Source organism: Myotis myotis, unplaced genomic scaffold, assembly GCF_014108235.1.
Source record: "Myotis myotis isolate mMyoMyo1 unplaced genomic scaffold, mMyoMyo1.p scaffold_m19_p_12, whole genome shotgun sequence".
Lineage (NCBI taxonomy): Eukaryota > Metazoa > Chordata > Mammalia > Chiroptera > Vespertilionidae > Myotis > Myotis myotis.
Window position 1 is genome coordinate 1,771,317 of NW_023416316.1, and position 26,773 is coordinate 1,798,089.

The following is a 26,773-nucleotide window of genomic DNA, read 5'->3' on the forward strand; positions in this document are numbered from 1 at the left end:
AGTGGTTGTGAATTCTCTGAGTCCCTCTGCCAAGCCGCCTCGGAGGAGTCGCTGCTGAAGGGAGAGCTTGCCGCTTGCTCAGTTAGGGCTGTTCTCACAAATGGCCACGGTTTAAAATAAACACGCTGGGGGAGAAAAGAAGTTTGCATCATCTGTGCATGCTCTCGTGTGTTTGACTTCTTCATTGTCAGCGATGGCGCTTTAGCTCCATTTCAGCACATGGCGCAGACTCCATGGAGCTGGCGCGTGTCTGGTGCCAGTTCCGGGGGGAAGCGCCTTGAGCCGTCACCCTGTGCAGAAATGCGAAGCATTGGATTTATTGTAATTTAGGCCAAACAAATAGTGGTTTTCCTTGAGACTTGCAACAATTGCTGTGAATGAGCAAATGTGCACACAAGGTGTGAGATTAAGTTTCGTGTAGTCACAGAACGCGCGCTCGCTCTCGCCGGCAGCTCTGAACCGTGTTTGTATTTCGGGTAACAATTTCCGTGCTGTTGTTTGTTGCAATTAGAAGCCCTGCTGCTTTGCAAATGATGCCCTCGTCCCGATTTAGCTCCTGATAAAAAAAAATTTAAAAAAAGCTGCACGGGTTTCTGATGAAAACCGGAGGCTTAGTGCTTGCTTCTAAAATGTGCAGATTCTGTCAGAATTTTTGGGTGACTGAGACTCTTCCCCGGGGTTTTCTTTCCTCCTCGGCTCCACGGAACGGATTCCTCCCCCCACAGGAGCGAAACTCCTCGCCGCCTGCTGTCTACGGAGACTGTCAGAGCAGTGAGCTAGGACGGCCTCTCCGCCGCACTGAAGCAGTTGATGCGCAGCATTTCCTCTGCCTTTTTAAGAAAGGGGACAAGGCAGGCGGATGCTTCTATACAGCTTTTCTCCCAAACAGTCAAAACCCATTTAAAGAGAGAGTTTCCAAGAAGAGCAGGATTCACAAAATGAGTGCGCACTGGCTGGGGTTTTTCAGAACTAATTGGGAAGCACGCCCGTCTGCTGTCACATCTGATACTCGGCGAGTGATGTGTATTTTGTGCCCCTTCCCTCTTTGTCCCGAGGTCCCGCTTGCTTAGTGGGAAGACGGTGCAGACAGGAAGCAGCTGGCTGCCCCGAGCGGGCCTGCAGCTCTCCCGTGCGAGTCTCCTGGCTGCAGCCATGGCAGCGCCAGCCGGAGGTGGGGCAGGGGCAGGTGTGTCTGAGGGAGGACATCTCTGCCTGGCCCAGCATTTGATACCTAATGACCTAGGGCAGCCGTGGGCAACCTACGGCCCACAGGCCGGATCCGGCCCGTTTGAAATGAATAAAACTAAAAAAAAAAAAAGACCACACCCTTTTATGTCATGATGTTTACTTTGAATTTATATTAGTTCACACAAACACTCCATCCATGCTTTTGTTCCGGCCCTCCGGTCCAGCTTAAGAACCCATTGTGGCCCTCGAGTCAAAAAGTTTGCCCACCCCTGACCTAGGGCCTGGCTTGTTTCGAAGGCCGCCCAGTGCTCAGAGCTACTGCTCCTGTTCAGTGGCAGCTCGCTTACCCCCACTCCCCTACCCACACCCCTCCCTTTATAAAGGCTGTTTTCACATCGCGAACTTGTGTGATGTATGTATGTATGTAATCTATTCCTCCACCCTCACCCCAAAGAAACAGCAGTTTTGTCTTAAATAAAAAGTTTAAATGTCAATTTGGGCAGACTAGACCAAGGTTTTGAGAAAGAGATCCTGCAGAGTCCCGTGGGTGCATTTTATTATTGGTCCGTTCGTCCATCCATCCGTCCTTCTCCCTGGGGCCAGGTGCTACCCCACAGGAGGTAGCAGGCAAGTGGTCCTGCCACTGAGCAGACGTGTGTCCATGGGGGTGTCACATGTCTCCCCACCTCCGACACATGAGCGCCCCATTCCCTCCCTCCCTCAGCCGGGACCTCCTCGAGCACCTGCTGTGTTCCAGGCCGCGCCCGGGGAGTAGCAGGCGGCAGGGCTGGTCCCCCGACTCCCTGCGTGATCTTGTTTCAGGACTGAATTTCAGGGGTTTTGTTTTTTTTAAATATTTAGTGGTCAGTAATGCAACGTAGTTGGAAAACAAATATTTGCTCATAGTTACCATACGCTCCTAATACTGAAAGGAAGATGCTCAAGTATTGGTTAAATTTCCTACTCTGCTATCCGATCAAGGGATAGCAAAGATACCCTGGACCTTACCTGTTTTAACTCATTGTTTGGCCCAACGTCCTTGAAGTTGAGGAGACAAAAAGGAAGGTGCTAGGCCCCCGGTTTGACTCGCTTGAGTGTCCACAGCCTCCAGCCCCGGCCCCGGCAGAGCCACAGGACCCGGGGCGCCCGAGGTCCGAGGAATACGGGGACAGCATCACCTCTGCGTGCATCACTCACCTGCTGAGGCTGTGCACTGCATTGTCACCAAGTGTCGTAGCTGCAGAGTCCAGTGCTTGTGAAGTTCAGGGTCACTCAGTTCTGTGTGGAAGGGCTCTTTGGCGTTCTACTTTGGGTTTTGTGGTATAAATGAAGGCAAGGATTGTGGGGAGAAGGATGGAGATGAAAAACAGCAATAAATATTCTTTGCTAGAAGTTCTATATTTATGAAGTTAAAAACAGAATAAAATTCCCCTTGGAGATGGTTCATCCGAGTCTGTGATTGACCTGAGAGCAGTGTGTCCCCCTGTCCGGACTCCAGGGAGAGAGTGGAACCAGGCCTGGGACAGTCTCTTTTTTCTGTTATTTTTTTAACGTAATAAAGTCTTTTAAACAGCAGTTCTAGGTTTACAATAAAACTGAGCGAAAGTGCAGTTTCCATGTGCTCCCTGCCCCTGCCCCACCCCCACCACCACCCCCACGGCACCGTCAGCGGCCGCACCAGAACGGTCCACAGTTACAGCCGAGGAGCCCATACTGACAGCCGTCACCCACGGCCACGGATTGTATGGAGGTCGCTCTCGGTGGCGTCCACTGTGGGTTTGACATTGTCACATGACATGCACCCACTGTTGTACTGTCACACAGAATAGTTTCAATGCCCCCCAGATCCTCTGTGCTCTGCCCCCTCTTCCCCAATGTTTTTTAACTTTTTAGTGGAAAATCTTGAACATACAAAAAGGTAGATAGAATATTGTCATGAGCTCATGTGTACCCCAACAGCCAGCAGCCTCTTACATGATTGTGAAGCAAATCTAAGACACACCATTTTATCCACAGTAATTCAGTCTGTATCTCAAAGGTTCGAGAGATACGTAAAGAGTTAAGGACTTGTAAAATACATGACATTTCGCTTAGCAAAATACCCTCCAGGTCCCTCCATGCTGTCTCAAAGGGTAAGAGATCTTTTTTTTTTACTGCTGGATAGAATTTCATGGTGTAAGTGTACCACAGCTTTTTCATTTACTCATCCACTGATGGGCACTTGGGCTGTTTCCAGATCTTAGCTATTGTAAGTAATGCTGCTATGAACGAACATAGGGGTGCATACATGCTTTCTAATTGGTGCTCCAGGCTTCTTAGGATATGGTCCTAGAAGTGGGATCACTAGATCCAGACACACAGAAGCATGGAACAGATGGTTGAATCTCAGAGGGAAGGCAGGGGGAGTGGGTGGGTGGGTGGGTGGGAAGAGATCAACCAAAGAACTTGTATGCATATATGTGCATAAACATGAGCGCAGACAATAGTGTAGTGAAGGCCTCGGGCGGGGACAGGGACGGGCTAGATAGGGTCAGTGGGGAAAGGGGGACATATGTAATATTTTCAATGATAAAGATGAAAAAAAAAAAAAAAAAAAAGAATAGCCTGGCTGGCGTGTCTCAATGGTTGAGCTTCGACTTATGAACCAGGAGGTCACCGCTCAGTTCCCAGTCAGGGCACATGCCTGGGTTTCGGGCTCGATTCTCTCTCATCATTGATGTTTCTACCTCTCCTTCTCCCTCTCCCTTTGTCTCTGAAATCAATAAAAATATTTTTTTTAAAAAGAAAGAAGAATAGTTTCATGCCCTACAAGTCCCTGTGCCCCACCTACACATCCTCCACCCTCCAGACGGCTGGCAACCACTGATCTTTTTATTCTCTCTCTCTCTAGCTTTGCATTTTACAAAATTTCATATGGTTGGACTCATACAGCCTTTATGCTTTTCAGCCTCACACCTTTCTTTTAGCATGACGTGTTTAAGTTTCCTCCATGCCTTTCAAGGCTTAGCTCACTTATTTTTATCCCTGATTAATATTCTAATTTATGGAAGTACCACAGTTGGTTTATGCATTCACTGAGTGGAGGGTATCCTGGTCACTTCAATTTTTGACAAACATAAGTAAAGCTTTTAACAGTTTCTGTGCAAAAAAATAAAAATTTGTAAACAAACAAATACAATACACAGCCACAATCCTGTGATCTTACTAACGAAACCAACAGTAGTTCCGTAGCATCAAGTGTCCAGCCTTCAGACTTGCAGGTGTCTTGTGAGTGTCACAGGTTCTTCACTCTCTTTTTCACAGTTTGTTGGACCTGGGATCCCAACAAAGGCCACATCTTGTGATTGGTCACTATGGTTTGTGTTTCTTTAATTGACAGTTTTCCCTCTACGGCTCCCTCTTCTGCTTCGTCTCCCCGCTCTCCCACGTGTTGCTGAAGGACCGGGCTAGTCCCAGGCAGTTTCCATGTGTGGGTTTTGCCGGTGCCACCCCCGCCGTGTGGTGAGCCTGCTCTCCGACCTCTGGTGAGCTGCAGGGGCCAGGCGCTGGGCTAGAGTAACGTGTGATCTGTGTGTTTGTCCTGGCCAGGCTGCCTCATCGAGGGAGGCACAGAATGTCTGGGGTCCATCTTCTTGATGACATTGCAGCCGGCTACGCTCAGCGTCTAGACTCGTTAGCGTGCGGAGGCTGATATATTAGTGCTTTCCTCGCTCAGCCACTTGCTGGAACGCTTCCAGAAAGACAACTTCCCCATCGACTATTTGATTACCCAGATTTCAAAGTAGAGTAGGTTCCCTAGCATCCTGCAATTAAGACTGACGTTTTCCTGAGTATTTTCAAAGAAAGCTTTCATTTGTTGGTTAGGAACCCTCACTGTGAGATGGCTTGGGTGATTCTTTCCATGGCCTTGAGCTGTCCAAGGCTTTTGGGGAGCTGATGGGCGCACTGGGTCCAGACACCTGTCAAGAGGACAGTGCACCGCTCCCCGGGGCCACCAGCAGAGCGAAAGGCCCGCCCACGCAGCCTGAGGCCCGCGGGCTGGTTGGGTCATCCGATTGCCCTGACCTGGTTGTCAGGGAGGGGAACACTCCTCGGCAGCCATCGGGACCAGTTTACCTTCACAGACAGGACAGGGAGGCTCCGAATGCTGGGGAGGCCGCAGCGGTGGTGACGGCACAGCCCCTGGAAGCCATACTCTCTGACTTTCCGTGCAGCACTGTGCCCGCAGACCGGCTACAGCCTGGCTCCTCGGGCTCTGGCGCTGCCACCTCCGTCCGTGGCTCATGGTTGGCACTGGACTGCTCTGTGGTGGCACAGCAGAGGCCCCTCAGAGGATGTGTCACGCGGGGTGTTCCCCAGGAAGCAGCTTGGAACGAGGTGCCGCAACGCTGGCTGGAATAGGAGCGGCCTCAGGGTTAACCGCCCGGACTCACAGGCTTGGCGGGGCCATCAGGATTCTGCTCAAGTTCATCCTTGTAACCGACATCAAAGCCATGCAGCTGCGACCAGAGTCCCAATTAGTGCTTTTCCCAGTGAAACGGGCGCCCGCACGTTGGCTCTGAGATAGCGCTGTGATCTGGTTTGGAGCCCAGAGGGGCAGGCCCCTCGCATAATTGCCATGTCTCCAAGCCTAATGGTCCGTGTCCTGTCTGCACTGATTAGGTGGCACGCTGGGCTCCTTTGTTCTGTGGTTGGATGTCTTTGGTAGCTGTTTCCATAATTGCTGTAAACAGTTGATATTTACAGATTTTTTTTAAAAAAAGCAAGTGATGAAGCAAATTGGTCAGAGTTCAGCCTGTCAGGGAAGGAGAGAGACTTCGAACACTTTTCTTTGCTCACTTCCCAGACTGCCTTGTCCCAGCGGGTCGGCTGAATTCATTGGCAAGGCCTATCCGTTAAGGGAGCTCGGACTAGTGATAACATCTGTTCACATCTGGTTACAGGACGAGCACTTCCCAGCCGGGAACAACCCCGTCACTCATTTCAGTAATAAATAACCTCACGCTCCCAGAACTGCCCCTTGTCTACTTTTGTGTTCTTTTGGCCTTTGATCCTCAGAGCATAACTCATCATGACCTGATTAGGGTGATGGAGAGGCTCATTGACTCTCTGGCATCAGCATTGTAGACCAGTGTGGGTAGCTCCTGGACCGAGTGGGACACAAGGGACTGGGGGGGGAGGGGGGGCATTGTGGGTGCTCTCAGCCAGGTAACCTTGGACTCACTCGACTGTAGTTCACCTGCTTCCTCACTTTTAACTCAGAGGAGTTGGACTAGTGTAGTTCTGAGTTTAACCCTTCTACACTGTCGCTGTGGTCCTTACAGAGCCGTCTCTCCCCTAGACAAGACACTAGTAGTTACTGCTGCCACCATTTGTTGTCTCAGAGAAACACAGATTAACAGAAAGATGCTGCCTTGCTCCCCAACGGCCCCTCCGTTCCCTGAGGCTGCAGCTCCCTGGCGTTGGCGTTGGCGTTGGCGTTGGCGTTGGCTTCTGTGAGAGGTGTCTGGGTGTCCCGCCCAAGATCTTCCCTCTTCCCTCAACTTAGTCAGCGGATCCTGTTCCTTAGCCCCAGCCGGCCCCACGGGCGTCCCTCCTCATACAGCCCATGTGTCTCCTCTCCGTCCTTCTCTCGCCCGACACCGGCGTTGATGTTTCTCTGCCTCTGGGCTGTGCGCTGAGGGCGGGGGCTCTCCTTTCTTATCTTGCACTGAGGATGGTACAGGATGTGGTACATGCTGGTTAAAGAATGAATGGCAGCCACTTTTTTCAAATTGAAAACTGGAAGATAATTGCTCAGACTTCATGAAGCTTGTTCATATAGAGCGGCGGTTCTCAACCTGTGGGTCGCGACCCCTTTGGCAATCGAACGAGCCTTTCACGGGAGTTGCCTAAGACCATCCTGTATATCAGATACTTACATGACGATTCATAACAGTAGCAACATTACAGTTATGAAGTAGCAACGAAAATAATTTTATGGTTGGTTCACAACATGAGGAACTGTATTTAAAGGGCCCGAAGGTTGAGAACCACTGATATAGAGGTAAAAACTGGATCAGAATTCAGGACTTACCAACTGCGCTTCCTGACAGCCATTGATTTTAGTGTCCTTTCTTCTCTGTCAGTCCTCTCCTTGGTGTCTGGCAGGTCACAAAACCGCTGTCTTTGCTTCTGCCCGCCAGAGGTCTCGGTAAGCAGTGGGGTTGGCCGGCAAAGTTAAAGCAGAGTGGCATGGTCTGATGGCCGACCAGCCACATTCCTACACACTCTTTGTAACACAGAGGATGGCTCTACATCTTATCAATTAGGTGAACTGCTCGGAATAGAGGTGTAATGCTAAGCTGCCATTTCTTTGGTAAAAAAAATTAGAGATTTGGTCCTTTTAAAAAATAATTGGCTTCAAGATAGTGTAAAAACTTACTTGCGTATTCAGCAAACCTTCTCCAAATCACACATTTAAAGGATAAAAAATAAATAACAAGTAACCAAAACAAGTTTTACAAATGACTACAAAGTAATTAAGTTTCTTTTACAACCTTTTACATCGGCTTAAAGGTCAGCGTGAAAATAGATGGGAGTTAAACTTAGAACCAAGCGCACCAGGCGGAAAATCACTCAGGTGCCATTGAACACCCATTCCCACCCGAGTTTTCTACACCTGAGTCACGGTTCTCCCTGCACCTGGGGGTTTGCTGGTCTTAAAACATGTGGATGCCTTCTGAACTGATGGGGAACAGAGGCGGCCGTGGTGCCAGCACGGTGACTAGTGAAGGGACAGTGACGCGCTCACGGGACACAGTGAAGGGGTGCGGACGTTGGGGGAGTGTCTCCCCCTGCTAGCCCACCTTCTCTCCTGGCTGCACCTCTGGTGGGGGGGGCGGGGGGGGACAGAGGAGGCCCCCGTGGGTGCACTGGGCGGCCCAGACCACACTCCCCTGTCTGTCCCGAGCTCTGTCGCCCTCCAGCTTTGTGTGTGTGGGCAGGTCACTTCCCTCTGGGCCTGCGCTTTCTCTGCTTTTAATGAGAGAATTAGGTTTCCATCTCCAAGGCCCCTTCTCTCTATAGAAGCCCTACCTGTGCGGTGAGACACGCACACACCCAGAGGGGCGGCCCTTGTCCAGGGGGTGAGCATGGAGGTCGGGGTGCTCCTCCTGTTTGGTTCGTGTATCCGTACAGACTGGTACCTTCCTCCAGGCGTCTCAAAGCCCCCATATCATTAACATAAACAGTAGGACAGTTTAATTCTGACTCCTTATTACAAGAAGTTCCAAGGTGGGGCCGCTCTGGGGGTGTGCAACCCGTCATCAAATCTACGACGTCACCAATTCTAAGCTGCGCCTTATTTACGTCCCACTAAGAAAGAGAAATCTGTCGGTTGAACTATGACAGGCTGTTGATTATGAACACATCTGATTGATTTCAGACAGAATGGGGTGAAATACGGTGATACCACCCTTCCAGGCCCTTCTCCGCGCCGGGGCCTGTCCTCGGCCAGCGCCCTCCCCATCGCAGGTGTCCTGGCCTCGCAGCCTGAGCGTAGGCCTGGGCTGCCTCCTGGGCTCCTGTTAGGAAGGGGCTGTGTCCCAGGACCCTCCGACTTCCCCGGCCTCCTTGGTGAAAGGTCATGCTCACCCACGCCGGGTGGCGTCCCCGTCGCTGCCAGGGGACCAGGAACTACCGCGGGCTGAGTCAGACCCTCGGGATTCACCTCACTGCCCAGGCGGAGCGAGGTCAGAGCTGTTCAGGGTCCATTCCTCCAGAGGCTCCAGATCCACGGGCAGAGGCTCAAAGCTCCCACCTAGAGGCCTTTCATTTCGTGATGGGACAAGTCCCTCTAGAGCAGTGGTTCTCAACCTTCCTGATGCCGCGACCCTTTAATACAGTTCCTCATGTTGTGGTGACCCCAACCATAACATTATTTTCGTTGCTACTTCATAACTGTCATGTTGCTACTGTTATGAATCGTAATGTAAATCTCTGATATGCAGGATGTATTTAGGCGACCCCTGTGAAAGGGTTGTTCGACCCCCAAAGGGGTCGCGACCCACAGGTTGAGAACCGCTGCGCTAGAGGATGTCTGCAGTGGAGCTGAGGGCCGGGGGAGACAGCGCTGCCAGCAGGGCTTTGTTCAGAGTGAGAGTGTAGTTAGCCTGGCAGCAAACTGTCGGTGCCTGGAGGCTGTGTGCGCGGCTTTACTGCCCCCCCCCCCCCCCCCCCCCCCCGCCCCGGGAGTGGCCTGCGCCGGGGCCCAGGTAAGTCAGAGTTCTGATGGTGACTTACATCCGACAGTGACTTACATCTGATGGTTCCCTGCAGAGATGCAGGCTCTGTGGCACGGAGCACCTGCTGGAGGTCAGCCATGGACACCTGCGAAGCTTTCTTCTCCTCTCTGGGGGAAAGGTTCAGATCAGACAGACGATTATGACAAGACCAAAGCCAAGAGTGAATGTTCCTTCTCCACACCTGCCCCCCAGTCTAGTCCATTAGCAACAGCTTTTCAGTTACATTCCAAGTCCTTCCCACTCTGTCACCACCAGTGCGGCTCAGGTCCACGCTGCCCCGGCACACCTGGGGCCTGCAGACTGGTTACTGGCATCTAGGACGTGTGACTCCAGATCCACAGGTAGAGTTTTCCATTTGGGAGTCCCCTCCTCCAGCACCCCGCACCACCCCCCCCCCCCCCCCCCAGTCTAGTGGGAAGGAAGAAGGGCTTGGACCCAGAAGCAGAGCAATACTCTTGCCATCTGTGCCCTTGGCCATGACCTGGCCATGACCCCTTCTTGCCATTAGGGTTTCTTCCGTCAGTGAGGAAGGGTTGGGCCTTTCGCCTGTGAGGACTAGGATTCCTGGAAGCATGAATATCTGGTGGCTTCCCGCGGATTCTCACTCCCAGTCCCGGAGTCGGGAGTTTCTGGTTGAGCCTGCCGTGAGTAACCTGCTGATGGAGGCAGAGGTACTGCCTTCAGCAAGCATGCGCTTCGTCTCATTTTGCACTTCCCCTTTGCAAGGAGCCGCTGTGCATTTTTGTGGATTCGCAGTGCGGTGTCATGGGGGATACATTTACGAGAGGTTTCTTGGCGAAGTACAGTTCTGAAAATAGTACCGTGCCTTTCTGAAATTTTTGAATGAACACCCACAAATTGGAATGGCCCTGGGTCTGTGTTTTGAATAGCTTGTGGCATACTGTTTATGCAAGCACAAGGTTCTTGCCAGATTAGAAAGCAGTGTGAGGAGGCATTCGGTTGCTGACGTGACGATGCTGGCCACCTCACGTCGAACACCTCCTATGGGCCAGACGCTGAGCCACGCGCACGAATCCGCTGTTACTGAGCCGCGCTGCGAATGAGGAAAATACTGTTCTTCCTAAGTTTCGCCGACAAGAAACTGAGATGCGAGAGGGTGAACAGTGCCCTGCAGCCTGGGAGAGGGCGAGCCGGAGCCCCGCCGGGCTGCCCCCCAGCACTCTGCTCGTTAAGCCGTTTCATCTCGTGGGGTTGGCACTTCTGTGTTTCTTTCACAAATGAGGAAACTGAGGCACAGAGGTAAGGTGACTTGCCAAGGCCGCATCACTACACTAGTTAGTCCAGCCGTGGGCAAACTACGGTCCGCGGGCCGGATCCGGCCCGTTTGAAACGAATAAAACTAAAAAAAAAAAAAAGACCGTACCCTTTTATGTAATGATGTTTACTTTGAATTTATATTAGTTCACACAAACACTATTGTTTGTTCACCATGCTTTTGTTCCGGCCCTCCGGTCCAGTTTAAGAACCCATTGTGGCCCTCGAGTCAAAAAGTTTGCCCACCCCTGAGTTAGTATCAGAGCGAGCGTTTGACCTTGGCCATCACCATCCAGAGCCCGCCATGATCTTAGCTACATATCAGGTTCCCAGCAGCGGCACAGCAGCACGGCGGCTGGCGGAACAGCACCGCGTCCTTGCTGTCAGCCATGCCCTTAGAAGGGACAGCAGAAGAGCGAGAGGGTCCTGAGTGAGACCTTTCAAACTCCCCCACATCAGGGACATGGAGTGTTCGCCCTATTGCATGTGGCCTGAAATTCAGCAAGAACAGCCCACCTCTCCCCCGGCCACTGAGGTCTGGAGTCTGGGGACCGTCAGCAGGAACACACCCTTAATCTCCGGTGTCTGCGCCGTATTGCGAAGGTGACGTCCCCCCCAGGTGCCCTCGGCGGCCACAGCACTGAGGACTCTGACTGTCCCCTGTCGGGCTGGGGCCCGGTCACTCTGCACTGGAGCTTTAACATGGAAAGCTGCTCGTTTAAAAAGAGGGTCCCAGGTTTGGTGTGTATGTGTATATGTTTGTGTGTGTGTGTGTGTGTGTGTGTGTGTGTGTGTGTGTGTGTTGGGGGGGGGGGGCGGCGTCTAAAATTAGTGACATTATCTTATGAGAAATTTGAGGCAATACTGACCAATGGAGAGTGGCCTAGGCTTGGTTGTTTAAATCGATTCCTCTATGTTTTTTGTTATTTGAACTGTTTTCTTAACTTCGGGTTTGTATTTGAAAAGAAGTGGAGCCCAGCGATACCTCTGAGCACCAGGTAGCCCGAGACTTTCGTTGACACGTGGCCCTGAGACAGCCCAGCTCTGGGTCGCGGCTCTGGGTGGGTGGAGCCAATGGCTGGGGCAGTCTTCAGTGGTTTTTCACCTTGAAAAGAACAAATTTGAAATAAATAAACGGGCCCCTTGACCTGCTGCAGGAGGGCTCCCACTCTGCCTCGTCCTCCACGCCTACCCCCTGAGCTTGCCTCGGCCACACTGGAGTGGGTCCTTGGAGACGGCGGACCATAGTGACCCCTGGCTGCCCGCTTTGTGTGTGAGAGGCGGGCGCTCGCGTCTCCACACGTCGGCCATTGACCAGGGGAAACGCCATGAGCAGCGCGCGTTTCCTGGGCTGCGGCCGCGAGTCGTGTTCTGCAGCAGCAGCACTTCAGCAGCTGTTTAAACCTAACCCTTCGGGAACGAGGAGAGAGTTTCATGAATAATTTATTTCCAAAGAGAAGATGAAGGGACCTGAACTTCTCCCCTTCCCAGATCTTTTATACTCGAGTGAAAATAACCTGCGAATGCACTCGATCAGGCCAATGGAAGTCGTCATGCACGCTAGACGTGCGTTCACGTTGGAAACCTTGTTGAAAGGTGCAGCCTGTAAACACAGTGCGTTTGGAATAAGACCGGCCTGGGCTTGCCGGGAGGGTGGGGTAGACAGTGCTGAGCGCGATGAGCATAGCGCACGGAGAGCTGGAAGTGGTCCCCGTGTCCTTGGGTGGCAAAGGACATCAGAGCGGCCAGGGTGCGCCCGTCTCAAACAGACCACCTTCTTCTCCGGATGACACGTCCTTGGGTCAAGGTTTGATGGGAGCGTTTGGGGCAGGGGTTGGGTACAATATCACAGTACAAACCCCCTCCCGCCCCCTTTCTTCTTTCTCCTGTTCTTCTGTCATTACCCCCCCCCACACACACACACACACACACGGTTTTGTGCTTGTGGCCTGTGTGATGTGTGGCCAGAGGGATCTTCCGTGGATGCCGTCTTCATTGACGGTCGTGACATTGAAGGAGTGAGCAAAGGCACCGTGTGTCTGCATACTGCTTCCCAGTGGTCACACCCCCGCCGTCATAGGCAGTTGTCCTTCTCGAGTGATCGCTGGGGTCAGGCCCTGTTCTAACACCTTCTGTAACCCCGGCGGCCTTCTGAGCTGGGTGCGGCCGCCATGTGCACACTGTGGTGGTGGGGCTCGGCGTGGAGGTCTGACTCCCTGCCCAGGGTGCCAGGGCCCGTCTCCATGCCCTGTCCCCTTCTGTGCCCCTTCTCCATCGCTCAGTCAGACCGGAGGCCCTCATGCTGGGGGGCCATCGGGGCACTCTCGTTCACTGTCCGTTTCTGACCCCACAACAACTGGGAACACCAGCAGGAACTGAGGAGGGCAGGCCAGGCCGCTGCTGTGCTGCGAGCGCCCCAGGCTGCCGGGGACCTCAGGCAGAGCCACGTCCTCCGCTGCCAGAGCAACTCGTTTGGAACCCGCAGCAGACACAGCGGGGGCCCGGCTGTCGCCCCAGGGAAGAAATGAAAGCTAATTACAAAGCGCAGGACGTTCATAAAATAAATTGCTTTCTTGTGAGGACTAGACATACCTTTGTTTTAAGAAGATACTCAGAAAAATGGATAAAATGAAGGCCAGGCATCGGAAGAGATGGGCGTGAGGGTGTGAACCGTGTGCTGATGGGAAGGCGCAGGCTCCCCAGGCTGGGCTGTGAAGACGGGCGGGATGGCGACTGTGGAGGCAGGAACGTGTGAGTCACTGTCGGAACCTTGATTGTGCTGCTTCGTTTTCCGCGCTGCTTCTGGGGCTTGGAAAATGTCAGGATTCCGATAGCGGGCTCCCGTTTGAGCCAGTCACATGTGAGAAATGCCCTCTTGAAAATGACCTAAACTTAATTTCTGACCATTTGTTTTTAAAACACTAACCTCGGGGGGTCTTTGTTCTCTGCATCTGTTTGGGAAAATTCCATTTGCTCTGTGGAAACTGACTGGACTGGACGTGGCTCCCGTGGGTGGCACGGGGCTATCATCCGGAACACTCCAGAAATGGAGTTTGAGACAGCTGGGCGGGCCCACACTGAAAGTGAGGCCTGGCTTGGAAGTGGCCTCGCGGGACACGATGCTTCGACGTTTTCCTGGTCATCACGGCACGGGGTTTTAGAAATGCATGTGCGGTCCTTTAAAGTTGTATTTTTGGAAGCTTTCTCATGCACCAAAATAGATGAATCAAGAGCGTTCGGATCAATGCTGGAATGGCATCCACGTCTGCAGAATGGAAATCAGTAGCCAGTTACCTGAAATCCACAGAATGAAACCCGCTCACCTCTCGCTTCACCCCTCTGCACGGAAGGGAGGCATGCTGGGATCTCTACGGAAATGGTTTCCCGGGATTGTCACTTTATTCCGAAGGTGTTTCAGAAAAGACCAGCACAGATAGTATCGAGCGGGGGCAGCTCCGGCCTGGATTGATTTCAGGGCGTGCGCGCATACATTTACCCACAGACTCATTATTTCTCCAGAGGCTGGCCTGGAAACAGATCGAGACGATGTCTCACAACCATGTGGCGTAATTCCAATTACATTTACGCTGTGACCAGAATTTATTGTTGGAAAAGCGAGAGTGGGTAAGAGCATTGGAAACACTACAGTGGACATGTGCAGTGAAAGCTTGGTTACGTGCGGCTATAAAAGGCCCAACTCTGTCCTTTGGAGGAGTTTTGTGTGTTTTTTAGTGTTACTGTGCAGCGCACGTGAAAGGTCTGTGTGAAGGGCCAGAGCAGGTTCCGAGGTCCGAGTTCTAATCCCGGCTTTGCCCACAGCAGCTGGAAGGCTTCAGCGAGCAGCCCGTCCCACTCTCCGGAAGGGAGGAAGGACCGGGCACCTTCTGCCTTCAGCTTCAGGATCACATGACTCCTGCGGGCTGTTACTGTAGTTCTCGCGATGTGTTTGCGAACATGAGTGGGTTCACTGCAGTGCCTCCGCCTCATGGGGAAGACCGTGCTGGAGTGGCGCTCTCAAGTGGCCGTCTTGCAGGGCGCCAGCAGGCCGTTAGCCTGGGGGCTAGGGTCCCGTGGACACGGCGGGCGGTGCCATCTTGGGTGTGAAGGGGCCCCAGAAAGCGTTCCTTCAGCTCGAGATTGCTGAGCCGGTTAACGAAGGCAGCGCTCCCTGTGTGCGCTCTCCCTGCCCAGGCCTTGGAGCGCGGAGGCCGGAGGCCAGGCCTGGCTCAGCGGAATCTGGAGATGTCTGTCCGTCCGCCAGAGCCTCCGGCAGCCGCTCACAACCCGCATGAACCGCGAGGAGTTTCTGAGCCACCTAACCGAGCTCAAATGCTTCCCTTTGCTTAACAACAAATCATGTACTGTTTGAACTCAACAAAGAAAGAAGCCTTTGAATTGAGGCGGAAAGATGTCCGAGGACATTTCGGGCAGGAAGACGGGCTGTTCTTGGGTTGCGATGCGTACACGCAGGCAGAGCCCCTCTTCCCAGGCGCATTGCCCCGTGTGCATTTCCTGCCGCTGCCGCCTGTGCAGCCTGTTGTAACAACCCGTGTCGGGTCTGAATGTCAAGAGTTTTGCTCCGTGGGCAAAGCCCTCACTTGTAGAGGGGCCTCCTGGCTTTCCTCTCACCTGGAGCAGAGCAGGCCTCTCGAACGCACGTCTGTCAGGTCCTGAACTGCAGCAGGAATAATCCATGTGGCCAGGCAGGTGCCGCTCCGGGCCGCCCTCTTTGCCTCCCGCAGCCCCTCTGCGCTGCCAGCTCCAGCCAGTTGTGAAGTTTTGCCTGATGTTTAACCTCAGTGTTCCCTGCTGGAACTCTCTCATTACTCTCATCGACCAGCGTAATTGATCCATCTTCGCTGGCAACTTCCATTTGCATGTTTTATGGGTAACGGTGTCACCTCCTCTCTGTTAAAGACGCCCTTGCTCCCTGTTGTCACGTCTTTGTGCACCTGTGTTGTCTGTGCCCACCTGCAGGTTGCCATCCCTGCCTTGCTCACATGGTACTGCGCCTGTTTTTGTCAAATGGAGTGATGATCTATCTCTTCTTCTACACGTCACCTCCCACTAGCACAGCTCCAAGCGACTCATTCACGGGGTTGATTCTCCACAGTCCTCCTTGGACAGCTGTGGGTCTGAGCAAGAGAAACTGAGCCTGCTCCTTCATTCTGAGCTGTGTCCCTGACTCCTGCCTGAGCAGTGTGCTCTGCCCACTTAAATACCGTGTGCACGCATGTGTGCCTGTGTATGTGTGTGTGTGTGTGTGTGTGTACGCACGCGTGCCATTTCACAGGTCAGAGCTGGAGCTACAGCCTTCATGAGTGGTGCACTTGGCGGTGTTCGGAGCATTTACAGAGTGACTGATACAGATAACTGAGTGACGGCTGATCTCTTCACTGAGCTGATCTGACAAGCGTGGGTGTCTGGAATTTAAGAACCGAAGGACCTGGATGCTGTACTCCTGGCTCCTGTTTCTGAGCCCCTGACCTTTAAGTAAATAGCTGTTTGGTCTATTTTATTGAGATCCTCAAGTGAAAGACTGTTATGTTAGGTACGTGCCCTGTAGTTGCACGAGCCCTCTGAGCACCCTGCCTGGCGCGTCGGGGCAGCCCGCCCAGCCGCCGCCAATGTGCTCCTGTGACCTTGAGTAGGCAGGTCCTTCCTGCCCGTTTCCCCGATCACAGATTTGCTCTTTCCTGGGCTTCTTGTCAAGACACTCATCTTTAGTTCCAGTACGTGGGTGCAGTGTGTTTTCCAGCGATACGTTTCTTCAGAAATTTGTAGTAATGCCCCCACCCGCCAGACAGTGACAAAGTCAGTGTATTTGATGCCAGTACTTGGAATAGTTCTGCTGTGAAGATGCTGATGGGTTTTACTAAGATGCACGAGGTCCCATAGATTCCAGTCACTCAGGGGCTGAGGAAGGGGGCGCTTGGACTGGTTGGATTTCCTAGGATAAGGACCATGTGCCATTCAAGATGCTGAGTCGTTAGGGCTGTGTACCTGCCTCCTGTGCACATGGTAGACTCTTAGGAAACGTGTGTCGCATTGACCAGAGCTAGGAGGACCCTTAGGGATCATCTAGTACAAGGAAGAGGAAGCCAGAGCACATGCCCACGGAGGGGAGGCCCTGTGGGTGATGAAACTCGCTCTGGGCCCGAGCCCGTCAGGGACCCCACAGGCACTGGACTCAGGGCTGCCCCTCCCCTGCTTTAGGGCTGCAGGGAGCTCAGCGCTGGCCTTCCCCACACTGGAGGAAGCACCCAGTCCTCTGCACCCGAGTCCCGGAGGGATGCAGGCTCTGCCTCGTCTCCCCAAGACTTACTGACAACCTCTTGCTTGGACTCTCGTCCCATTAATATTTGAGAATAATGCAAAGAATTCAGCATGTTCTAAACATTTAAAAAAATCAACCTTACTGCCCTGACAAGTTTGGCTCATTGGCTAGAGCGTTGGCCTGCGGACTGAAGGGTCCCGGGTTCAATTCCAATCAAGGGCATGTACCTTGGTTACGGGCACATCCCCAGTAGGGTGTGTGCAGGAGGCAGCTGATCGATGTTTCTCTCTCATCGATGTTTCTAACTCTCTGTCCCTCTCCCTTCCTCTCTGTAAAAATCAATAAAATATATTTTTTAAAAATCAACCTTATTGAAGTATAGTTTACATAAAATGCACCCACTTTATGCTGAATGTTCCATTACATGTGTATACCACAGCATGGGTTGGTTTCCTTGTGAATCCGACTTTGCATTCTAGAATATGCTAGATCATGATATGCTGTCAGTCTAATGTACTGCCGGGTGCCATTGGCTCCTATTTTGTGGACTGTATCGTTTTGTCTAGTTTCAGAATCAGGGTAATGTGGGCCCAGGAGATGCATTGAAACCTTCCTGTTTTCTGCGAGTTTCTGTAAGGTTGTTGCTTCCTCAGTGCTTGATAGAATTAACCAAAGAATCCACGTAGGACTGGAGTTTTCTTTACAGGAAGGATTTTGGTAACATTCCGTTTTTAAAAAGCAGATACTTAGATATTTTTATTTCTTATATCAGTTCTCTAATGATCTTTCAAGGACTGCCCACGTCTTCTATGTTTTCGAATGTATCGGCGTAACGTTGTTTGTTATGTTCTCATAGTGGCCTTTGCCTGTCTCTGGCATCTGAGTGCTGTCTCCTGGTTCATTCCTGATATTGTTGAATTGTGTCTTTTTTCTTTCCCATCATTCTTGCTAGAGATTTCTCAGTTTTATTTATTTTCTTTCAAATGATCTGTTCTTGATTTCAGTTTTTCTCAAAGTTTTATCTGTTTTCTCTTTCATTAGTTATAAGCATTGTTTCCTTCTTACTTTGGGTTTAAGTTGCTTTGCTTTGCTAAATTTTTTTAAATGGAAGCATAGATCTTTACTCTTTTAGTCATTTAATTATTTTATATAAGCTTTTTTAAACTATAAATTTCCCTCCAATATGGCTTGAGCTGCATCCCACACGTTTTGATATATTTTTATCATTCATTTCAAGATATTTTCTAATTTCCCTTGCGATTTCTTCTCGGGTTATTTAGAATAGCTAAATATCTAGGGGATTTTTTTGATGTATTACTGATTTTCTGCTTGTTCTTAAGTCCTGAGACAAGGCTATTCATGACTTCTTAGGAACAGGAGATTATTACATCTTTTGGATGAAGTCACCCTTCCAAGCTTCTTTCCTTTTTAAATCATTGTGATGACTTATTTATAGATGATGGGCTTTGTTCCCTGAAGGTTTCCCCTCTCCCGGCAGAGCAAAGTCTCCTTGGATGGGTACCATGGGGGAGGAGCCAGTAGGCAGTGCTAGAGGGGGGTGGGTGTGGGGGTGCGGGATGAGCAGAGGGTCAGCTCAGTTCACTTTATTTCTCCTCTGACTTGCAGTGGAGGAGAGGTTTGCAAGGGATTGAAAGACTGCCATAGACTTCTCAGTGCAGAGACAGGATCAGTGTTGGTGGTGGTCTGGTGAGGCCACTGTACACCTGTAGAGGGCGCCCTTTGAGAGTTTCTTTAGGGCTCTGCCAACCACCTCTACCTGTCTCCAGGGGAGTCCTGGACTTGCTTCCCTGGGAAGAGCAATCTGGCACAGGTGAACACCGTTGAAAGTGGTGAGGGGTTTGGGCCCATGGCCACTGCTGCCGCCTGTGAAAGCCTTTTTCTCTGTGAAGAGGCTCCCTCCCCTGCTCGGCTGCACTTTCCTATTATTCCCGTGGAGTCAGCTCCCTTGATTGATCACCCGCAGCCTTGCCTCGGGATTGCTGACCTGACACCCGCCCTCCTGGGCCGCTTACCCCTTCCTCCCGCCAGCTCCAGATGTAGGCACGGAACCTTCTTTCTTTTTTTAAGGTATAAAAGTGAAGATCTGTTTAGAATGAAAAAAAAAAACACCAGTTTTCAAAGCCAAGCAAAACCTTTTTGAAACCAAGCTGTTTTATTGCCTGTCTTACTTTTTTTTCAATCCTCACCTGAGAATATGTTTTATTAATTTGCGAAAAAGAGAGAGGGAGGGTGAGGGGCGGAGAGAGAGAGAGAGAGAGAGAGAGAGAGAGAGAGAGAGAGAGAGAGAGAGAAACACGGATGTGAGAGAAAAACATCGATAGGTTGCCTCCCATATGCAGCCCAACTAGGCGTGGAACCCGCCACCTTTTGGTGTGCGGGGCGAGGCTCCGACCGACTGAGCCACCAGCCAGGGCTGTGACCTGCCTTACTTTAAGGGGGTTTTACACTCAGTCATTTACAACCACCTGTAGGAGTTTTGCCATAATCTTTGATCAGCTGTTCTATTATCTGCATAATATTTTTCTTTAAATAAACTCATGTTTTAAACAGCATCATTCTAGGAAGTGATGTCTATGAACTCAGGTTTTAACTGCTAGTTACGTATTTTTCTATGTACATACATACTTAAATTAAAAATGTTCACCCATATATGTGCGTCGCCTCCCGCACCATTCCGTGAGTGTGCCTGTCACACATTGGACATTGTTAGTTTGGGGTAAATGTAAATATGACTGTGACCGTGAACTTAGAGGGAAAAGCAAACTAGCACTTGACAGTGTCTGAGAAGGAATGCCTGGGGCCTGCGGCGTAGGTGCCGGACCCTTAGGGAGAAAGGGGAGGGAAGGGAGCCGAGAGGCCTCTGGGTAACCTTCTAGGGGCAGGTCTCTCCGTTTGATCCCATTGTTCTGTGTGAAGCCTTCACTGTCAAAACTGGCCACATCCACAGGTCAGCTTCCAGGAAACACTTGTTTCATGAACTGAGTGTGTGTAAAGTTTACTTTGTTACCCATTTAGAATATTCATGTCACTGTTACCCTCAATTAATGTAAACATTTTTCAGTTTCCCATATTTCTTATTCCAGCTGTTTCCAAAGGTGCAGGCAGGTGAGCCAGCGTCCTCAGCTGTCCCCCCTGGGTGAGGCCGCCTGTCATCTGTCTGGTCCCTTTCTCACCGTGTGACTTGACCTACCCACATTCCTCCACCCCCCACGCCCCTGCCTGAGCCCCCGGGGTCACCCCGCCAGGCCCAACGGGATGACTGATTGAATAGCTATGGGCGCTCAGTATGGGTGTTGTCCTTGTTTAGGGGTTTTTTCTCCATAACATGCGAGAGCTCGCAGAGGACAGAGATGTTTAGTAAAAGTGTAATTCTTTCCCAAGCTTAACACATTGTTGAAATGTTTTAGGGAAAACGGGGACCCACAGATATCTGAATACATTTTTAGTGCAGGAACAGAGATTTATAAAAATGTCTTCCTTCCAGTGATTAGTAAAATGCAAAGCAGGTGTTTACTATTTGCCCCTTCCTGTTACTTAGCAACTTTGCACATGAATTTCGAGTCATAAAATAAAAACCCAACAGGAGGATGGAAGGAATCTTAGTTGTCGTGTTTTTCTGGAAATGAGCCTGTGGTCTTGATGGAAGAGGGTGTGCAGATGCAGTGGGCGCCCCGCAGGCCGGTCCCCAGCACCTGTGTGCCGGGCTCACTGAGTCCTGCAGGCTGGGTCCCCAGCACCTGTCTTCTCCGCCTTGACAGCCGCTGCTGAGGTGGCCAGTGTCCTTCGCGAGGTGGTGGAGTTTCTGCCTGTCTCTCCTGAGGTGAGAGTAACAGCAGGTGGTCGAGGGAGCTCTTGTCTCTGATGCATCTACTAGTCTTGTGATGCACAGTTTAGCACCTACTTCTTTCAAAGGAACAAGAAATCTTTCATGGACACGACAAGGTCTTTTACAAAGTGGAGGAGTTTGACCTCGGTTTCTAGGTGTTCTTCATCACATTGAGATCGATGTGATGTAGTTTCGGGCAGTCGCATCCTCCTGGAGTCATTAACCCATCCTCCCTCTGTCTCCACCCGCTGGCAGAGCCTCTGGTGCCATCATTCTGGACAGGTGTCGGGGAGAGCCTAACTCATCCTCAGACCGAGGGCTATCCCCAGGCATCACCTCGCCCCCAGATGCGCTGATTAGCACGTGCACTGCCAGCGCTCGGAGTTCGTAGGGGCGATGGGCAGCGTGTGCGTCCGCACGGCGTGGGGTCAGTGCTACGGAAGTCTGGTTTGAGCGCCTCAGCATCTCCCTAACACGCGATCGCTGGCTGGAGTCCAGATTTGTTGGTGTTTTTTTTCTTTTGAGGGAAGGTCAGACTTTAGTGAACAAAGCCATCTGTCCAACAAATTATTTTAAGGCTTTAATAACAAGTAGTTTGCAATATATTTTAATGTGTGGAGTAGACTGTTCATGTTTGGTGACACCGGTCTTTTTAGAAATGTCTTCCACAGTCTGTGTTGCTATCACTTTGGTGTGGTGACCCCAGTTGGGTGGTGCGCATCTTTGTCCTAATGTTTTCGCAGAATTAATTAGTTCGTTAGAAGCGGCGTTAGGGCTGGCACGGCGACAGCGCGGTGCCCGTCGCGGCTCCTGCCCCGCGCGGCCGAGCTCCTGCCAGGACAGAGGGGGGCCGTGCCCACCCTGTGCTCTGAGACCGGGCGGCTCTGCTTCCGTCGAGGTTGTGTGTGGGGCTCTCTGGTTGCTGTTGCCCCAGACTTTTGATGACTCCTGTAACGGACTCTCCCAACACCTCACATCTGCTAAAATCTGCATTTGAGCTGTTTCATACCTGCCTGGCCGGTCCACACGGCTGGCTTCCACGTCCTGTCAGCTCAGCTCAGCGGGTTGAAGGAGAGCGTGGAGGGCACAGGCCCCTGGCAAGGAGCGGGGGCGCAGCATCGAGGGCGGCACCTGCGACCCCGCGGACAGTCCTGTTGGGAAGAGAGACATTAAACAAACAATCGCCGGGAAAACTGCTTAATTACAACGGGGACGGGAGACACAGACAAGAATTAAAATGTGCTTAGGAGTCAGATGAGATGCCACTGATGGGGCCGAAGGGAGCGTCGGGCACTTCCCTGAGGAAGTGTCATTGAAGTCAGAACCCAAAGACATGGAGCGGGAGCAGGACTGACCTGGACGTGGGGGGATGTGAACAGCATCCTCCGGGCAGAGGGTGCAGAGGGCACGGGGTGCAGGCGGTGCCAGTGGCGCAAGCTGCCCAGGTCGCCCGAGGAGGCGGAGGCGGAGGCCGGGCCAGGGGGAGCAGTGGCGGCCGCTGGACCCGCAGGGCCTCCTCGCCATCCCAGGACTTGCACTTGAGCTCAGCACTGAGCTGCGGCGCCTCCTACAGGATGCGGAGAGCAGGGAGCTGCTGCACAGCCTGGGAAATTCGGCTGTGGAGGCAGAAACGGTCCCTCACACCCAATGCCTTCCACGGTCACGGAAGCAGGTCCTAAGCCAGTGATGGCGAACCTTTTGAGCTCGGCGTGTCAGCATTTTGAAAAACCCTAACTTAACTCTGGCGCCGTGTCACATATAGAAATTTTTTAATATTTGCAACCATATTAAACAAAGACTTATATTTTTGATATTTGTTTTATATATTTAAATGCCATTTAACAAAGAAAAATCAACAAAAAAAATGAGTTCGCATGTCACCTCTGACACGCGTGTCCTAGGTTCGCCATCACTGGCCTAGACCTTGTTGGGAAGATTAACAGGGAGACGGTTGTTTATAAATGAGCTCTAACCTTGGGCTCCATCATGGAAGCATGATGTTAAGATTATCGACTCTTAGTTCATCACCCCCCCCCCTTTCTGTGTTCCTGCAACATTTTTTTCCTAAAATTAAAATAGCTTTATTGAAAAATACAATTTCCCATTCAGAGAGGAACAGAGAAGAAACCAGATACCTCAATTCTAGAACAGTCCAGAGCAGCTCTTCTGAACGTGGGTCTCTGCATGGACTTGAAGGGCTTAGGAGCTACCGACAGCGGCCTGGACAGTTTGTGCAGGTGTGCGTTTTAGTTTGCAGCACATTCTCCAAGGGACCTGTGACCCAAGAAAGAGTCAAAGGCTGGTTGAGAAGTCAGGGAAGCCAGTGGTCCGTCACCGGCTTGCGCAAAGCCTGTAGGTTTGGGAGGAAATATCTGTGTGTCGCCCACAGGCTGATGGGGTGGTTGGGTGGAGACACTGCAGCCCCAGGTGGGCAGGGGGGTGCAGACCACCGCATGGAGACGCCGCTGGATCCCCAGACTGAGAGGGGAGCTGGACGAGAGGACCTCCGAGGTCCCAGGGTCTTTAAATTGGGGACATTTGAAGGAGCAGGCCAAGCCACTTGAAAACAGGAGAACGAGGTGAGAAGTCTGAGAGTGGCTGCTGGCTTCTGATCGCAGCGACGGGGAAGCAGTTGATTCTGAGCTGAGTCCCAAGGACGACTCAGAGACTCGGAGGAGAACCCGCTGGAGGGTCCTGGGAGAGTGGGGGAGCCCCGTGAGAGTCCGCTGGAGAGAGCAGGACAGGAGGTGGGATTCTTCCGTTGTTCAGAGTTAGCTTCTGCCTGAGAATACTCGGGATGAGTCACACCGTGATCCGACCCGTCATTTCTAGGGGTTTGTGTTTGGCCCTTCGTGGCCCATCGGCCGCAGCTCCTGGGCGCTGCCTGAGGAGAGCGGCCGCTCTGGCGGACAGGCCTCTGCGATGTAAACAGGAGCAGCGAGCTCTCCAGTTCTTACCCTGTTAGCAGGTTGGCAGGAACGTGCAAATTGTGACTCACTGCTCAATTTGGCACGAAATTAATCTTTCCGCGTCGCATCTGCTCAAGTGTGACTCGTCACCACTGCTGTGTTACTGCTTGTTTGCCTGCAGCCAAAGGTAGAAATTACAGCATTTTGCTCCTGCGCAGAGCGAGCAGGACATACGGTGCCATGTGGCAGGGAGCACGCTGTGCCTGCCTTCCCCACCTGTCCCTGCCCTGCACACGGAGCCCTGCGTGGCAGTGGGCGTGGCTTGGGGTGGGGGGCACCGTTCAGAGACGGCCTGCAAGAGGGGTGCCTGGGCACCAGCCCCTGTAGAGAGAGAGTGCGCTTTGCCGCCAGCCTCCTCCTTCTGTCAGGCCACTAGCGGTGGATTTGCGGTTTGAAAGCCATGTCTGCTTGCAAATGAATGTTGTGATTTTTGCTGCGAGGATTCAGACATTGTTTTCCTCAGTTAAGCAGGCAGCTGACTTTCTCTCTTTCTCCTCTTGGCAAACACATAATGTCACCTGTGAAAAGGAAATCTGCATCTCCGTTCTGTTGGACATGGGAATGGAAAACATCTCCTGGAAATTGACTTCTGCTTCATGAACTCCTTGGGTGGAACTTACTGAGCTGCTGCTGAGCTCGCTGGGTGGGAAGCAAACCCGTGCCGCCCAGGCCTCTCCACCCTCCCGCCGGCCGCCGGTTTTCCTGGGAACCTTTCCTCCCGCCGCTGCCCTCCTTCTCCGCCCGCGAGCACTCCTGGACACGGGGATGGAAGCGGCGAGGAGCACGTGTGGTCCGCGTGGTCTGCAGCCAGGACTCCGGCCCCTCCTCCCGTGTTCTGGAATCTGCACTGAGCTTGGTGTCCGGACCAGTGCTCGGCCTCCTCAGTGCCCCGCCTCCTCGCCTGCTACAGAGACGGGCTTTCCAGAAAGTGCTGCGAGCCCTTCAAGGTGACCGCGTGGGGAGCAACTGGGAGCCTGCCTTCGAGCTGAGGTTCTGGTTCATTTGCATCCTGCTGTCGGAGCTATGATGGCTATTGATTATGATGGCTATTGATTGAGGATCGTTCAGAAAACATGCCCCTCTCCCCATTAGCATATGCTTAGCAAACGACCTCCGTTCTCATAGGACAGCAGATTTTTGCTTCCTGCTGAGTCTGAATTAACTGGGTTTAAACCGCGTACATAGATTTAGGAGAGAAATATGCAAATGTCCTATGGCCTGGTGTACACTTGGACGTGGAGTTTGCCGTGTGTCTCCACCGTTTCGAGGAACATCAGGAGTGATGGAAAGTGAGCTGACCTCCTTTCTTCATGTTTTCGCCTTCCGCAGCGTTTAAGCTCAGAGCCGAGGCTGTACATCAGGCAGCTGCACATCTGGAAGGGATGGTGGGGCCTGAGGTGTGGTTTCTTAGTCACTGTTTCTTAGCCTTTTTTATTGATTTCAGAGAGGAAGGGAGAGGGGGAGAGAGAGAGAGAGAGAGAGAGAGAGAGAGAGAGAGAGAGAGAGAAACATCAATGATGGGAGAATCATTGATGAGAGAATCATGCCTCCTGCATGCCCCACACTGGGGATGGAGCCCACACCCCGGGGCATGTGCCCCGACGGGGAATCAGACTGCGACCTCCTGGTTCATAGGTCGATGCTCAACCACTGAGTCCCGCCGGCCGGGCTGTTTCTTGGCCTTTCTGAAAGTCAACAGAATGGGCCTCAACACTAGGAACTACCTCTTGTTCTTTCTCAGCTAGTTTGCTTCTTAATGCCACGGCCCCTCCTCTGGCCCCCGGCTGCCTGGTGCTGGGCTGTAGAAGTCTTCCCACTTGAACAGCCGTCTCCCGCCTTCTTCCCCAGCAGCCCACACCCTCAGCGCACCTCCACCTCCTCCCGCGATCTCTGCGCATCTTCCTGCTGGGGATTCCTCATTGGCCGCTGCCTTCGAAGCGTTTCCCTGCCTTCTTCGCTCGAAGTGTAAACTGTGATAACATTCCCTGAGGAGAACCTGCGAGTTAATCAGTGCGACTGCTGTCTGACTTTCCGAGCTGATTCCCCGTATTCGCTTTTTAAACAAATGGCATTGTGTTGTCTGCTGCTCTCAGGGGCCCTGGGTTGCAGGCTGACGCCTTTCATGTTGTGAGCGGAGAGCTAATCTCCCTCTCCCCCGCCCAGAGAACACGGCTTTTATATGTCCCTGATCTAATGGACTGTAATTTAATTTGTCGTGTCCAACAGATACGAAATCCAATGCAGAATCCTTAATGGATAGTTTTGCATCTCAGCTGTTGTATTATACATGCCCTCTGTGGCCAGTGGGTTGGATGGCGAGCACACACACTGGTGGCTTTCTTTCTCAGCGGGTCGGAGCCAGGCCAGCTCCGTCGGGGCTGCGCTGGGCGTCTCCTTGGTGAGCCTCGGCTGGAGGGAGAGTTCACCCACCGAGAGGGGCGCTTTTGCAGAACAGGCTCACCGGGGACCAAAGGTGTTGGTCTGCGCCAGATGCCATGCCAGGTGCTTGCAGCCAGTTGTCTCAGTGATGGTAAACCTTAAAGGAGACAGGTTCCATTTGGGCCAGGGGAACAGAGGGCTTTCTTTGGGAGGAATGTCTCCAAAAAGAGCGGAACTGACAGAGCACCTAACCCGTGTGACGGCAGTGAGAAGCTCAGAGTCGCGTGGAGAGGTCAGGGACAACATGGTAAAGGTGCATAGAAAACTGATCAAGTGAAAACCAGGCAGAGCAGGCAGCTGTACAACAAGTGAATAAATGTACTCATGAGCCGCGGTGTAGCTCAGCTGCTAAAAATAGATGTATAGTCCTGGCTGGGCGGCTCCCAGGGCTGGAGAGTCACCCCATACACCAAAGGATTGTGGTTCAATTCCGGTCAGAGCACGTACCCAGGATGCGGCTGGATCCCCAGGCAGGGTGCATACGGGAGGCAAC

The 26,773-nt window shown here is 52.2% G+C and overlaps 1 protein-coding gene across 1 annotated transcript in view; it reads left to right on the forward strand.

The window, feature by feature from the left end:
* The window catches only part of MED27 (mediator complex subunit 27), a 140,700-nt gene that overhangs the window by 73,704 nt on the left and 40,223 nt on the right, over window positions 1-26,773 (forward strand). The gene's annotated exons all lie outside the window — the stretch shown is intronic.